At 46.5% G+C, this 14,635-nt stretch overlaps 1 protein-coding gene across 1 annotated transcript in view; it reads left to right on the top strand.

Moving 5' to 3' along the window:
- LOC117508411 (protein yippee-like 2) overlaps window positions 1–14,635 on the top strand; it is a 124,051-nt gene that overhangs the window by 52,116 nt on the left and 57,300 nt on the right. The window lies entirely within an intron of this gene.

Here is a 14,635-nt window from a genome sequence, read left to right as displayed (position 1 = left end):
TTACCCGTGGCCATCAAATATGGCCATTGGGTATTGCAAAGACTGTCTGTCCATCTGTGCTGTCCGTCCGTCCGTACTGTCATAGTTTTCAAATTCACAGGGAACATTCATATTTTTCCTTTTGCTTTCTGTCTTGATGGTTTCCTATCGTTTGCTTAATTTTTGTAATGTCAGTGTTTTGTTTGACTGTCACTAACTTCGTTCAACCTCCCAAGTCAGATGTATTGAACGAAGGCTGACGATATATACGGATTAATGACTAAAGCTTCGATGAGCTGAGCGTAACATCCTTGTATCACTAATGAATCAACCACGTTTGAGATGGGAAAGCAATGTTTTCACACAGAAACAATAGCATTAAGAACATTTTATCAATTACTTTAACTATGTATGCACATTCCAACCCTAACTCTAAACATTTGTGGCTGGCCTGTGTGTGCACATACATTGTTGTGAAGACAAACAAAATCCCGCACCTGCAAATACTGTGGACATGAGGACAATGCTGGCTGCGCTCAGTTTTATACCCGCTTTCGGTCTCGCCATCCTGAATGTTTAATTTTGATTTTGTTTAAAGCATTGAGGTTGACATTTGCTTCATCTTTCTTTCGTTAGTTTCGGTTTTGTTTTGTTCATTTTTTTTTTTTTTTTTTTTGCTCTTGATTCACAGGCATTTCAGTGATGGGAAAGGTGCATGACTTTTTGTCCACCTTTTCTCAATGATTTGTGGCTTTTTGAACCCTGAAGTGATTTGCAAGATATTTCACGGAAGTTAGCGTGGTGACATCACAGGCTGGTCTAGCTAGCTGCAAAACAAGTTTTGTTTGTGTGTAAACTTAACCTCTTTGTCAAATATTATGTAAATGTTGTGGTTATTCAGTTGAATATAGGTTGAAGAGGATCTGCAAATCATTGTATTCTGTTTATATTTACATTTTACACAACGTCCCAACTTCGTTGGAATTGGGGTTGTATATCAAATTTTTATCTGTTGTTTTATTATCTTGGTGTTATTTATTTTCATTGCCTTTTATTGTTGCCTTTTATTTATTTGTGTTGTATCTTGTTCAGTCTGTGACTAAAGCTTAATAAATAAATAAAATAACAATATACTGTAATACTTACGTACTTAATTACCAAAGCTGCACTGGAGCAGTTTTGGCAGCCACTTTTTAATTACCACTACCATATGCTCTACATATTTTATGTCAGGTAAAATGATGAATTTTGTCACAACTAAAACCTGTCATCTGTAAAAAAAAAAAAAAAAAAAGACCCCCTCCCCCCCCCCCACACACACACAAACACACACAAAATAAACAAAAAACAAAAGAAAACCCAATAACAAAAACAACCTTTTCTTCTGTTGTTCTATGATGTCAGTTTTGAATTGGTTGCTGTGGTGAGTTATTCTTAAACATCTTTAATACTCAATGTGCTGGAAAGGGTAAATAAATCAAAACCACTGCGTTGTGTCATAGCCACTCAAAGTGTCAGAGCGTCATGCACTTAGTATTCTCACTGGCATGCGTTGAAATGTCTTGTACCTGTAGCCACTACCACATACATATTTTGTACCTGTAGCCACATCATGACCTCTGTTGGGGAAAGTGTAGTGACACAGACCCACAACAGGGGGTGCAAATGAACGGTCAATAGATGAGCCAAAAGGTAACAATTTAATGTTGTGAATGTGCACAACGATTATACAGACAATCACAGAATCTGATAGCAGTCAATACACAAAGGTGACGTGTGGGCAGGCTCGAGGATAGAAGACGTCTGTCCTGAGAAGAGCCGGAACCACACGATTTCCACTGCCACCGAACCTGGTGAATACTGGAGCCGCCAAGTCCCGAATTCTCAGGTGATCACTGTCCCCGATTGTCGGATCTGGTACTGCTGGCAAGGAGCACAAACAGTGAGATGTGGGTGTGTGCACACCCAGTAACAAAAACAGTCAGAAGGTGGAAAGTCACCTCCACCTCTAATCACACACTCGTGCAGCTCCTGTTAAATCACTTATCTGGCTGGAGTGTGAAGCGAAGCCGTCGCTGATCACACTTTACACCAATCCCACAGATAAGGAAACGCCACAGGAATACGGCTGCAAAGAAGTTCAGATTATTACTCAATGTTTAAGTCAGCAGAGACAATTACCTTCACAGGTAGATGATATCTCGGCAGCGAGGTGGAGATGACGTCCGGCTTTTATGGAGTGGATTGATGAAGTGGAGATGGGTGACAGCTGTCATGAGTTGATGAGTGACAGCTGTCACCCCCGGCTGTGTCCGTGGCGGCAGCGCCCTCTCGTGCCTGAAGCCCGCACTTGAGGCAGGGCGCCCTCTGGTGGTGGGCCAGCAGTACCTCCTCTTCTGGCGGCCCACACAACAGGACCCCCCCCTCAACGGGCGCCACCTGGTGCCCGACCAGGCTTGTTCCCTGCAGAAACTCCTCCACACCTGTGAGGAGAACTGAGGACCACGGTCCGAGACGATGTCCGCTGGTATCCCATGCAGACGCACGACGTGGCGGACCAGGAGGTCTGCTGTCTCCTGGGCCGTTGGGAGCTTCGGGAGGGCCATGAAGTGGGCCGCCTTGGAGAATCGGTCCACTATCGTGAAGATGGTCGTCATGCCCTGGGACGGTGGGAGACCCGTGACAAAGTCCAGGCCAATGTGGGACCAGGGGCGACGAGGCACCGGTAGAGGCTGCAGAAGTCCTCGTGTCTTCGTGTGGTCTGCCTTGCCCCTGGCACAGGTGGTACAGGCCTGGACATACTCCTGGACGTCGGCCTCCATAGACGCCCACCAGAAGCGCTGCCGGACAACTGCCACGGTCCTTCGCACCCCCGGATGACAGGAGAGCTTGGAACCGTGACAGAAGTCCAAGACTGCAGCTCTGGCCTCTGGTGGGACGTATAAACGGTTCTTCGGACCGGTTCCTGGGTCCAGGCTCCGTGCCAGGGCCTCCCGGATGGTCTTCTCCACGTCCCAGGTGAGGGTGGCCACGATAGTGGACTCAGGAATGATGGACTCCGGTGGATCCAACAGCTTCGTCTTGACTTCATCTTCGTGTACCCGGGACAAGGCATCCGATCTCTGGTTCTTGGTCCTGGGGCGATAGGTGATCCGGAAGTCAAAACGCCCGAAGAACAGTGACCAGCGGGCTTGCCTGGGGTTCAGCCGCTTGGCGGTCCTGATATACTCCAGGTTCCGATGGTCAGTGAAAACCGTGAACGGCACAGACGCTCCCTCCAACAGGTGTCTCCACTCCTCAAGAGCCTCTTTCACCGCAAGGAGTTCTCGATTGCCGACATCATAGTTCTGTTCAGCTGGGGTCAACCTGCGAGAAAAGTAGGTACACGGGTGAAGAACCTTATCGGTCTCTCCGCTCTGGGATAGCACGGCTCCTATCCCTGAGTCAGAGGCGTCCACTTCAACCACAAACTGGCGGCTAGGGTCGGGCTGCACCAGAACTGGTGCAGACGAGAACCGGCATTTCAACTCCTTGAACGCGGCTTCGCACCGATCCGACCAGGTGAAGGGGACTTTTGGAGAGGTCAGGGCTGTCAGGGGGCTAACTACCTGACTGTTGCCCTTAATGAACCTCCTGTAGAAATTTGCAAAGCAGAGGAACTGTTGCAGCTTCCTACGGCTTGTTGGTTGGGGCCAATCTCTCACCGCCGCAACCTTGGCCGGATCAGGGGCGACGGAGTTGGAGGAGATGATAAACCCCAGGAAGGACAGAGAGGTGTGGTGAAACACACTTCTCGCCCTTCACAAACAGCCGGTTCTCCAACAACCGCTGCAGGACCTGACGTACATGCTGGACATGAGTCTCAGGGTCCGAGGAAAGATGAGTATTGTCATCCAGATATACGAAGACGAATCGGTGCAGGAAGTCCCGCAAGACGTCGTTTACCAAGCTTTGGAACGTCGCGGGGGCGTTAGTGAGGCCGAACGGCATGACCAGGTACTCAAAATGACCTAATGGGGTGTTAAATGCTGTCTTCCATTCGTCTCCCTTCCGGATCCGAACCAGGTGATACGCATTCCTAAGGTCCAGTTTGGTGAAAATTGGGCTTCCATGCAAGGGCGTGAACACTGAATCCAACAGGGGTAAAGGGTATCGATTGCGAACCGTTATGTCGTTCAGCCCCCTGTAATCAATGCATGGACGGAGTCCGCCATCTTTCTTGCCCACAAAAAAAGAACCTGCACCCATCGGGGAGGTGGAATTCCGGATCAGCCCGGCAGCTAATGAGTCCCGGATGTAGGTCTCCATTGATTCGCACTCAGGACGTGAGAGATTGTACAGCCTGCTGGACAGGAACTCAACGCCCGGAATCAAATCAATGGCACAATCATACGGCCGGTGCGGGGGAAGGGTGAGCGCCAGATCCTTGCTGAAGACGTCAGCAAGATCGTGGTACTCAACCGGCACCGCCGTCAGATTGGGAGGGACTTTAACCCCCTCATTAGCATTTACACCGGGAGGAACCGAGGATCCTAAACAATTCCGGTGGCAGGTTTCGCTCCACTGAGCCACAACCCCAGACGGCCAATCAATCCGGGGATTGTGTTTAATCATCCATGGGAAGCCCAAATCATGCTGGAGGTAGAAGGAGTCACAAAAACCTCAATCTCCTCCTGGTGATTCCCAGACACTACCAGGGTTACAGGTAGCGTCTTGTGTGTGATAAAGGGAGAAGAGTGCCATCTAGTGCTCGCACCTTCACTGGCGAAGAAAGCACCACCAGTAGGGAGCCCTACCTCCCTTGCCCATCTGCTGTCCAGCAGATTCCCTTCTGACCCCGTGTCCACCAGTGCTGGGGCTTGAAGAGTTAATTCCCCGCACAGAATTGTAACTGGGAGTCGTGTTGAAAGATGTGTATGACCCACGTGAATGTTTTGACCCCCCCTCAGCGCAGTCTCTAAGGGCGTGCGTTTGTGTTTTGACCGTTTGAGGCAGTCTCTCTGCTGATGCTCACTCGAGCCGCAGACAAAGCACTTCCCGCGGACCAGCCTCCTCTGTCTGAATGTGGCCCTGCTCGTGTCCCTAGCATCGTCAGCAGGGGGAGCTGTAGCCACACGGAGCTCTGTGGCTGTGGAGCGTGGGGAAGACGGCTCCCTTTCGGACCCGGGAGGAAAAGGGACGGCTTGTGCCTGACCACGCCCTTCGCCTCGCTCCCGTCGGCGTTCTTCTAACCGATTGTCCAATCGTATAACCAAATCGATAAGCTCAGCCAAATCCCGCGGTTCCTCCTTAGCCACCAGGTGCTCCTTCAGGACCAACGACAGTCCGTTTATGAAGGCGGCGCGGAGCGCAGTCATATTCCAGCCGGATCTCCGGCGCCCCTGTCTCATTGACAGCAGCACGGTAGACGCGGTTTCGCCTCTGTTAGGGTGATCAAAAACAGTTCTGAGCTCCCTCACAAACCCAGTATAAGAGGCAAGGAGCTGTGAACTTTGCTCCCAAAGCGCTGTAGCCCAAGCGCGTGCCTCACCTTGAAGCAAATTAATCACGTAAGCCACCTTACTGGCGTCAGACGCGTACATCACGGGACACTGTGCAAAGACGAGCGAACACTGCATAAGAAAGTCCGCGCACGTCTCCACACAACCTCCGTACGGCTCTGGGGGGCTTATGTATGCTTCAGGGGATGGTGGGGGGGGGGGGGGGGGGGTTGTTGAATGACCAGTGGAATGTCTGTATTCGGCACTGGGTCGGCAGGAGGAGGAGCTGCAGCAGCGCCCTGAGCGCGCGCTTCCACCTGCGTGGTGAGAGCCTCCATCCTGCGATTAAGGATGACGTTTTGCTCGGTCATCAGGTCCATCCGAGCGGTAAAGGCGATGAGGATGTACTGCAACTCACCAATCACGCCTCCAGCCGACGCCTGTGCACCCTGCTCTTCCATTGGCTGTTCAACAGATGGTTGACGCCCCTCGGGATCCATGACATTGGCCGAGATATCCTGTTGGGGAAGTGTAGTGACACGGACCCACAACAGGGGGCGCAAATGAACGGTCAATAGATGAGCCAAAGGTAACAATTATGTTGTGAATGTGCACAACGATTATACAGACAATCACAGAATCTGATAGCAGTCAATACACAAAGGTGACGTGTGGGCAGGCTCGAGGATAGAAGACGTCTGTCCTGAGAAGAGCCGGAACCACACGATTTCCACCGCCACCGAACCTGGTGAATACTGGAGCCGCCAAGTCCCGAATTCCCAGGTGATCACCGTCCCCGACTGTCGGGATCTGGTACTGCTGGCAAGGAGCACAAACAGTGAGATGTGGGTGTGTGCACACCCAGTAACAAAAACAGTCAGAAGGTGGAAAGTCACCTCCACCTCTAATCACACACTCGTGCAGCTCCTGTTAAATTACTTATCTGGGCTGGAGTGTGAAGCGAAGCCGTCGCTGATCACACTTTACACCAATCCCACAGATAAGGAAACACCACAGGAATACGGCTGCAAAGAAGTTCCAAGTGCTTGCTCACAGGGGGTCGTTTGACCGTTGGCATTTTACGTAATTATTGTATGGCCTTGCCTTACAATATAAAGCACCTTGGGGCAACTGTTTGTTGTGATTTGGCGCTATATAAATAAAATCGATTGATTGAATTGATTGACAGGTAGATGATATCTCGGCAGCGAGGTGGAGATGACGTCCGGCTTTTATGGAGTGGATTGATGAAGTGGAGATGGGTGACAGCTGTCATGAGTTGATGAGTGACAGCTGTCACCCCCGGCTGTGTCCGTGGCGGGCAGCGCCCTCTCGTGCCTGAAGCCCGCACTTCAGGCAGGGCGCCCTCTGGTGGTGGGCCAGCAGTACCTCCTCTTCTGGCGGCCCACACAACAACCTCTGTATTGCAGCACATCTGTGTGTGTGTCTGCCAGTGGTGTTGCCAGAGAATTTTTTCTGCAGGTGCTATGGGGGAGCTTGGCATTTTTATGAGGTGCTATGGGCTTGTGTGTCACGACAGCTCGCTCTGCTACCACCGCTACCACATTCACGGGCGTGTGTACACATAGCCACATTCTGATCTGTGACTCACTAATGACATACAGAGTGACCAAAATCACACACACAAACCTACAAACCTAGGCTACGTTCAATATAAATATTCACAGACCTCCAAATGTAGCCTATAGCCTCAGGAGGAAAAATGCTAACAGCAGGCAGAGAGAAAATCTTTCACCTACCTTTGATGTCTTCATAACTGTACAAATGCGCCTGTTGTTGTAGTTAAGAGCAATAGCAAGAATGATTTGGTTCCTGTCCAGAGGCTGTGTTCTCTGAGGGATAATTGCCAAGAGTGACACCAGCTCACTGGTTTGTCTGTGCCTACTGCTGTTCCTTGGGTCGTTCTTTAGGCGACACAGACTTCACTTCTTTCAAGTTCCACTCATGATTATTGTGCAGCAAAAACCAAACCATTTCAGCATCTTGAAACTACACTCACTGCAGTACAACGTCATCATGATGCTGAAAAACCTGTCCACGCCTTTGTCTCCTCTAGGCTTGACTACTGTAACTCCCTGCTCTTTGGGATCTCTGGAAAAAACCTTCAAACATTGCGACTAGAATTCTGATGAAAGTACGTAAACACTTTACACCTATTCTCCATAACCATCACTGGATCTCCATCACCTACAGAATCCATTTTAAGATTGCTCTCATCACCCAACAGTGCATCCATGGCAATGCCCCACATACCTCAAAGACCTCCTCACTCCCCACACGTCCTCCTGTTCATACAACACTAATCTCCTTCGTCCCCCTCACACCAAATGTCACACCACGGGAGACAGGGCCTTCTGTTCAGTTGCCCCTCATATATGGAACTCCCTCCCTGACCATCTGAGGGCTCCACAGACTCTGGAAGCTTTTAAAAAAGCCTCAAGACATACCTATTTAAACAGGCCTATCACAGGTCTCAATAATTTGAATCTGTTGCATCTTGGTCTTTTTATTCTATTTTCTGATTTTATTTTGGTTTTATTCTATTCTGGTGACTGTTTTTATCTTAAGATTTTCTGGTTTTATTCTCTTGTTTACACTTGGTTGTATTTTATTTTTTCCTGTAGCACTTTGAGATTTTTATTAATGAAAGGTACATTATAAATGAAATTTATTATTATTATTATTATTATTATCATGACATTGTTGAACATGATGTCTGTCACGTTACATTCATTTTGTGTAAAACAATCAGTTCTGTGATGAATGTTTATTTTTTTATGAGTGAAATATTTATCTAAACAAGTGGTTTTCAAACTGTGAAGCTTGCTCCCCACCCCCCTCCCCCGCCCACGGGTGGCGCCAGAGTTCTTCAGCGGGAGCGTGAGAGATGGGCATCATGACCCGGCTCTTTTCGAGAATCATTAAGAAATTATTCGATCCCCCGACATCAATAGCCTTTTTGCTTAATGAGGCCTTTATTGGTCCTTCTGAGCGACCGTTGTTTTTGAGGGTGTTTTATCGGGAAAATGATCATTTCTTTACATACAATTATAGACTTTTGATGAGGTGTACCCATAATTATGCGGACCTGGTCAGGATGGGGTTCACGAGGTCTTGGCCGAGGTGAACCTCATCCTACAGGTCCGCATAATCATGGGTACACTGAAATCAAAAGTCTATAACTGTTTTATTATATGGTAAACAAGAAAATTGGGAGTTTGTCAAACATACTAAAATTGAAAAATCAATCTCAAGTTTCAACTCTTTATTATTACTGTCATACTGCACCAACAGGTCCAAAATACTTCATGAGCAGAAACTCTAAAGCCCCTTTCACACCGGGGCTGCCTCGAGCTTCCTGTGTCGTCACGACACCACAGGAATGTCTGCGTCAGGTATGCGCTGCAGACAGACTGTGCACTCTGATTTATCTTCTACTTTATATTTGTTCTTGTGCTGAGCTGCAGGTCTGCACTCCGAGTTCTGTTATAGTTTATCTTTTCTACTTTGAGTAAATGGAGATGTCTGGAGTTATACTTGATGTGGACATGTCCTGTCTCTGGCAAACAGTCTGTGAGCAGGACTTTTATGGACTGTAGTTAAATACATTTGTGAGAGAAGACCGAGGAGCTGCTGCAGTGTTTTTTTCTGTGCTCTTAGTTTTTACTGCATTGTGTACACGACGCTGTCATGACAACGCACGATGGAACTTGAAGCGGCCCGTGTGAAAGGTGCTTAATAAGGAATAGTCTTTGTGAAATAATGCACAGGCATCATGTAGAATCTTGTCAACAAACTAACAGCCAAAGTAGGCGTTGTATCACGTTATCTGATTGGTCGTTATCGATAGAAGGCGTCGCTCGATTGGATAGCGCTACACTGCACACGAGGTGTACTCGGCTCCATCAGCGGTCAACTCGGCATGTGGTACAGCTCAGAAAGTGGCGAATGGGCCAATCAGAAGTTGGCAAAATCACATACCATATAATAATGATGATTACAGACCCTGCAGCGGGTCTGTAATCAACCACTTCTGTAACGGCTCCACTTTGAAGCTTGAAACAACGAAGCAGTGCTCCGATCTGCTGCTTCGTTCGTTCATTGCTTTGCTGCTTCTCAGAAGCGTCAAGTCCACTTCTTAATCCCACTCAAAGCCCTTTAAAAATGTCAATCATGAGTCACTTTTGTGCGTATTAAAGTCACTAACTGGGACTTTTGTTGCAGGCAAGAAAGGAGAATTGTCCTCTGTTCCGTTCGCACAGCTCCAATCGCTGCACTGCTCTCTGCCGAGACAGAGTCTGGTTGGAATTAATAACTTCAAAGCGAATCACCATTTAAGTTAAATGACACCCCTTTCCAGTTGTTGTAACACAGACAACAAACTACAACAGACTAAAATGTTTTCTTTCCTCCCAGAATGAGACGTACTGTGTTCTTTATGAATTACATTGATGGCTGTAAGTGTTCAGCTCAGCTGTATGGAGTTAGATCCATGCCATTAATGTCTGAAAGGAAATGCTTTTGAGAAAAACTAAAGATTTTGTTTATTTTTATTTATGTCCAGAGATCAAGAATCCAGTGACCAACTTCCTATTTATTTACTTTAAGACTCAAAATGTTGACATAGAAAATCTGTAAAGCCTACTTTTAGTACACAGAAAATTCACAGGAGGTATCGATAAGGGAATCGATGAGGAATCGGATCGATAAGTGGAATCGATAATGGCATCAATATCGATAAATGTTATCAATACCCATCCCTTATATTTATGTTAAAATGTGTTAGTTATGCAAAAGTTGGTTAAAAACACACAGAGATGTTTAAATGTTTAAAAAAAATGTTTAAAATATGACAAAAGATAAAAATAGAAGAACAGAAAGTTCTTTAAAAACACAATTAAAATGTTTGAAAAGGGTGTAAAATGTGTAAAAGAATAGAAAGTTCTTTCAGTCCTATAACATTTTTTTTGCTGGTAAAGTGAGCAAAGTTTCACAGTCAAAAACACTTGTAAACCCTAAAGTCAAAAATTTTAGTCCGTTTGTTGTGTGTTTGTAGCAGACTGGCTGCCTGTCGCTTGCTGATGACGTCATCATTAAGCACAAGACGTGATTGGCCAGTCGACGCAGGGAGCATTGTGGGTAGTGTAGCTCAGGTTCACTTTGGATGTTACACTGTTACCGTCCGCTCGACACAAACAAAACAGACTAATTTTAACATAATTCAATTTTATTTCTTTGTGGCTGACGGGATAATTTAATCTCCAAGACATGGTGGGGGAGAGATGCTCTCACGGCACAACTGTGTGTACAGAGGGATATTTCTTCATCATTTAGACATTGTTTTGGATTTTTAAAAAAGGACAGTTTATTTCTTCAGATGAAACTAACAGGTAAGAATTTAAATTTACTTTTGTGTCTTTTACTCTGCCAGTCAGTGCATTAATGGACGTATTTCAGTTGTTTAAGCCGCAGGGTTCAAAACGTGTGGAAAAAAAGCAGAAGCTTTTTAGTTTGTCTATATAATACCAAGATAAGCAGGGGTGGTGGCCAAGTGGTTAATGCGCTTGGTTTCAGTGCAGAAGGTTCCAAGATGGCCTGTGTGTTTGGCGTGCCGTCAGCCCTGTCTCTACCGCTTGTCGAGATTTTTGTTATTTGTTGCTGTGTTTTTGCTCTGTGTGTTCTGCTGGGACACCTCTGCCTTGCTTGTGTATAATCGCCAGTCTCTCTTGGACATTAATGCTCTTTATGTGCCGCTGCTGTCGTCTGGGTCCGGGCTGGGAGGGCCCCGCCCTGCTCTGCCACCTGTGCTCGCGGACGTCCCGCTCCACCTGCTCCGTTTTCCTTGCGCTCCTCTCCGGAGGAGGCGCTTTAGAAGGCGCGGAAAGCGGAGCAATGCATCAGTGAAATTTAAGTTTTACCTGGCAGCCTTCACTAGAGGGTCTGATCCTCGCCTCCTGTGGGATGGACGATATTTTTGGGCATGGGAGCGCGCGCTGCGCATGAGAGGCTGCTGGATTCGTCCTGTTGTTCCTGGACTGTCCTCTCCGATGACCGGACCGGTTCCGCTAAAGCTGTGCCCGTTTGTGCCGCAGCTTCCTGCTGCTGCCTCTTGCCGAACTGCGGAGTTTTTATGCCAGTGCTGTTGTCTGCAGGCTCGCAGACGCGGTGTTTCACCTGAGCTCCTCCGGCCGCTGAAACATGCTGCGTCACTGGCTGCTGAGGAGCAGAACTTCCGCATGACTTCATTAAAATCTGCTGATCCCACCGAGATCCTTAGTTTGGGTCTCATTAACATCAGGTCATTGTCTCTGAAGTCATTGCTGGTGAATGACTTAATTGTGGATCATCGTCTGGATATGCTTGGATTATGTGAAACCTGGCTTAAATCCACAGCTGTCCTTCCTCTGAATGAGGCCTGCCCACCGGAGTACACTTTTAGTCACGTTTCACGTGATGTGAGGAAAGGCGGGGGTGTTGCTTTTATTTATAAATCCAGGTTTACTTTATTAACTGTGGGGGGGTCATAAATATAATTCTTTTGAGCATCTGATTCTCCGATATGCCCATGATGCTAAGTACTCTCAAGGTCATAAAACTGGAAATCAGTTATGTTATATTGTCACTGTCTATAGGCCTCCTGGCCCATATTCTGATTTTTTAGATGAATTTGGCGCGTTCATCTCTAGTCTTTCAACTAGTGTAGACAACATTTTGATTATTGGTGACTTTAACATTCATATAAATAAGCCCTCTGATCCCCTCAGTAAATCATTTATGGAAATCATGGATGCACTAGGATTTCGGCAGTTCATTCATGGTTCAACGCATATCAGTGGTAATACTCTGGATTTGGTTCTTGCACGTGGCCTTGCTGTTACAAATATCGACATCCTGCCTCTTGCATCAGCGGTCTCTGACCACTCGCTTATTAGGTTTACAATTATGCTGCCGCGTTTAGTGGAGCAACAACCTTGCCTATCATTGCGGCGACAAATTAAACTTTCAACTTTGACTGAAGCGAGACTACCTGAAATCCTAACTTCAAGATTTATGAAATTTCAGTCGGTAGACAGTCTTGCGGATAGCCTGAATTTAGTGCTAAAAACCACACTTGATAAGATTGCGCCTCCTCTATTAAAGCCACGCCTTCCCAAAGCACAGACACCTTGGTTCAGCAGTTATTTGCGTGACCTTAGGCAGAAGGCTAGAGGGTTGGAACGGAAATGACGTAGTTCCAAACTAGAGGTGTTTCACCTTGCGTGTCGTGAAGCTATTTTAGATTATAAGCATGCTTTATTGGCTACGAAGCAGGCATATTATTCTGAATTGATCAACAAAAACAAGCATAACTCAAAGTTCTTGTTTGATACGGTGGAATTTCTTGTTCATGGACTATGGCTGATGCTGAGATTCTGATTCATGCGTTTGTCTCTTCTAGATTGGATTATTGTAATGCTTTATTTTCTGGCCTGCTGCAGTCTAGCATTCGAGGACTTCAATTGGTACAGAATGCTGCTGCCAGACTTTTGACACAAAGTAGAAGGTTTGACCACATTACTCCCATTCTGGCATCCCTTCATTGGCTACCAGTTTCTGCCAGATCGGATTTTAAAGTTTTATTGTTGGTTTATAAAACTGTTCATGGACTGGCACCTTCCTACCTGGCGGACTTGGTTAAGCCCTACGTACCTGCGAGGCCCTTGCGTTCGCAGGGCACAGGGCTTCTGTGTGTTCCGAGGATGAACAAAAAGTCTGTGGGGTATAGAGCCTTCTCCTACCGTGGCCCGGCTCTTTGGAACAATCTACCTGCTGTTATTCGGCAGTCTGACACAGTGGAGATTTTTAAATCAAGACTGAAGACCCACTTTTTTAGACTGTCTTATCATTAATTTTTTAATCTGTTTGTGTTTGCTTTGTAATTTCTTTTTATTCTACTGTGTTTTATCTTTTTACTGTGCATTTCTTGCTTTTAATTTTGATTTTAGATTAATTTGTGTTGTTGTGAATTATGTGAAGTGCCTTGGGGCGACTTTGTCATGAGTTGGCGCTATATAAATTAATAAATTGAAATTGAAATTGAATTGTTCCGGGTTCAAATCCCACCCCTGCCACATTTCTCCATGTAATGTGGAGTTGCGTCAGGAAGGGCATCCGGCGTAAACCTGTGCCAATTCAACATGCAGATCCACCTTGGATTTGCTGTGGCGACCCCGAGTGCAAACAAGGGAGCAGCCGAAGGGACTTACTTTTATATAATACCAAGATAAACTGTAACTTCTAATACTGTGTTTTACTGTTTTTGAAATTAAATTAACATAATCAATGAGGAATCTTGGGAGTGCCAGTGGGAGCTCTAGTGCCCCCCTGGCACTGCCCATGGTGTCTGCACATCTTTTTAGTTGGCCACTGCCCACTGGGGGCAGCATTGTATTACAGTGCCAGGAGGCATAGTGTAGAAGAAGCTCAGGAATTCACTCACTCACTCACTCATCTTCAACCGCTTACTGCAATTAAGGGTCACAGGGGGCTGGAGCCTATCCCAGCAGTCATAGAGTGTGAGGTGGGGTACACCCTGGATAGGACGCCAGTCTGTCACAGGGCTGCATATAGACAAACAAACACAGTCACACTTGCACGCATAGACAATTTAAAGTTTCCAATCCACCTAATCTGCATGTCTTTGAATGTGGGAGGAAGTCGGACCACCCAGAGGGAACCCACACAAACACGGGGAGAATATGCAAACTCCACACCGAAAGCCCACAAGTGAGAATTGATCCCATGACGTTCTTGCTATGAGGCAACAGTGCTAACCACTAATCCACAGTGCTACCGCTCAGGAATTCATCACAATTTATTTATTTATTTTATTTGTTTAGTTAGTTAGTTAGTATTTAATGTAAACATTGAATTGGCAGGGTTCCGTCAGTGTGTCCACCCCCAATAAAATACACAAAAAAAATCCTCTGTGCAGTTTAACAGCTCATGATCTTCTTCTTGGCCTTTTTTTCAGAAATTATTAAACAAGCGAAGCACCGGGTAGCGTCACAAAGCTCGCTCATGGTACACAGAGTCCCAAACAGGAAGTGCCCACAGTGAAACAGGAAATGTGAAATGATGAACACTTCCTGCATTGACAGTATATGAGATCTCAT

The sequence above is a fragment of the Thalassophryne amazonica genome, chromosome 4, assembly GCF_902500255.1.
Source record: "Thalassophryne amazonica chromosome 4, fThaAma1.1, whole genome shotgun sequence".
Lineage (NCBI taxonomy): Eukaryota > Metazoa > Chordata > Actinopteri > Batrachoidiformes > Batrachoididae > Thalassophryne > Thalassophryne amazonica.
Note: the sequence above shows the minus strand (reverse complement) of the source record. Positions and strands in the feature narration are given on the sequence as shown.